Genomic DNA, 2,424 nt, shown 5'->3' with positions numbered 1-2,424 from the left:
GTGGTCTAAAAGGAAGAGGGCTGTGGTGGCTCATGCCTCTAATCTCAGCACTTTGGGAGGCCGAGGCAGGTGGGTCACCTGAGGTCAGGAGTTCAAGACTAGGCTGGCCAACATGGTGAAACCCCATCTCTACTAAAAATACAAAATTAGCTGGCTGTGGTGGTGTGTGCCTGTAATCCCAGCTACAAAGGAGGCTGAGACAGGAAAGTCACTTGAACCCAGGAGGCAGAGGTTGCAGTGAGCAGAGACTGTGCCACTGCACTCCAGCCTGGGTGATAGAGTGAGACTCTTGTCCCAAAAAATAAAATCAAATAAAATAGGCCAGGTGCAGTGGCTCATGCCTGTAATCCCAGCACTTTGGGAGGCTGAGGCAGGTGGATCACGAGGTTAGAGGTTTGAGACCAGCCTGGCCAACATGGCGAAACCCCATCTCTACTAAAAATACAAAAATTAGCCGGGTGTGGTGGCACACGCCTGTAGTCCCAGCTACTTGGGAGGCTGAGGCAAGAGAATCACTTGAACCCGGGAGGCAGAGGTTGCAGTGAGCCTAGACTGTGCCATTGCACTCCAACCTGGGTGACAGAGCAAGACTCCCTCTCAAAAATAAATAAATAAATAAATAAATAAATAAATAAATAATAAATAAATAATAAAAGTAAAAGGAACTCTCAGTTCCAGGAAATACCCACCCCCTTCCTGGAAAACTAATGCATAATCCACCCCTTGTTTAGCATATGATCAAGAAATAACCATAAAAATAGCCAAGCAGCAGCCTTCAGGGCTGCTCTGCCTATGGAGTAGCCATTCTTTTGTTTCTTTACTTCTCTAATAAACCTGCTTTTAGTATAAAAATGAGACTCTTGCTAGGTGTGGTGGCTCACGCCTGTAATCCCAGCACTTTGGGAGGCTGAGGCGGGCACATCATAAGGTCAAGAGATCGACCATCTGGCCAACATGGTGAAACCCCGTCTCTACTAAAAATACAAAAATTAGCTGGGTATGCTGGTGCACGCCTGTAGTCCCAGCTACTTGGGAGGCTGAGGCTTAAGAATCACTTGAACGCGGGAGGCGGAGATTGCAGTGAGCCGAGATTGCGTCACTGCACTCCAGCCTGGTGACAGAGTGAGACTCTGCGTAAAAAAAAAAAAAAAAAAAAAAACAAACCTGGGGCGCGGTGGCTCACACCTGTAATCCCAGCACTTTGGGAGGCTGAGACAGGCGGATCACCTGAGGTCAGGAGTTGGAGACCATCCTGGCCAACATGGTGAAAGCCCGTCTCTACTAAAAATATAAAAATTAGCTGGGCATGGTGGCAGGCACCTGTAATCCCAGCTACTTGGGAGGCTGAGGCAGGAGAATCGCTTGAACCCAGGAGGCAGAGGTTGCAGTGAGCTGAGATCGCACCATTGCACTCTAGCCTGGGGGACAAGAGGGAGATTTCATCTCAAAAAAAAAAAAACAGACTCTTAATTTTGAGGGTCTATTTTGCCTTCCAACTGTGCCTGCTTCTTAAGCCCTAAAAACTGCATGCCTTCCTGGCCCTATTCTCAAAGGGCTCCACTCTAAAGCCAGTAAAACAATTAAGACACTTAAAAACTGGCAAATGAAAAACTCTTATAACTACTGGATCTTCTTTTGTCTGTTCAGCTGTATTTATGTGTCGTGTGCGATGTTTCACTACCAAAACGTATTAAAGAGCTCTGATTAATCGGCTTAAAAATAATAAATGCTTAAATAAATATTTTGTCAGAAAAATAACAATTTTAATGCCTTTTAGTTCACATGAGTTTAGTAATTTTGGAAAGAAGACAGTTTTAAAGATTATTGGTAAATTAAAATATCTTCAAGATTAAGACATTTGGTCTAAAAAAGGCAAGTGAGATATTAGGTTTGCTAAATGCTTTATTTTTTAATATAAAATACTTTATGAATTTGTGTGTCATCCTTGCACAGGGGCCTGCTAATCTTCTCTGTATCTTTCCAATTTTAGTACTGTGCTGCCAAAGCAAGTCCTGCTAAACACTTTAAGATCATAAATTGCTTCTTTGACTTTGAAAATTGTTCAACTTACCTGCTTTGGAGCCATTAGATTTTAGGTAAGACGTGGGGACGTATGGAGTTAGCCATGCTCCCTAGCTATGCTGGAAAGAGTTGGACCTTATCTTCACTTCTGTCTGGTATCCTGGGTTCCACACTTGGTACATAATTAAAATTGCTTACTTACCAGGTTTTTCACCAAAAATAAAAGTTGCTAGGAGTTAACATTCTAACACATGTAATTAAGACTACTGAAGAAACAGTTTTACATGCAAGGTGTGTAAGGAAAGTAGAATATGTTTCTGGTAAAAAATTATAAGAAGGCATGGGAATGTGGAGTTTTTTGGTCTGGTTTAGAGGATTAAAGGATTGTTTTACGTTAGGTAG

At 42.8% G+C, this 2,424-nt stretch overlaps 1 pseudogene; it reads right to left on the bottom strand.

Annotated features, from left to right (window-relative positions):
* Window positions 1-1,908: 1,908 nt before the first annotated feature.
* Window positions 1,909-2,008, bottom strand: LOC115833088 (annotated as a pseudogene).
* Window positions 2,009-2,424: the final 416 nt, after the last annotated feature.

Source organism: Nomascus leucogenys, chromosome 24 (assembly GCF_006542625.1).
Source record: "Nomascus leucogenys isolate Asia chromosome 24, Asia_NLE_v1, whole genome shotgun sequence".
Lineage (NCBI taxonomy): Eukaryota > Metazoa > Chordata > Mammalia > Primates > Hylobatidae > Nomascus > Nomascus leucogenys.
The sequence above is the reverse complement of the archived record's forward strand: the minus strand, read 5'-3'. Positions and strand labels throughout refer to the sequence as shown.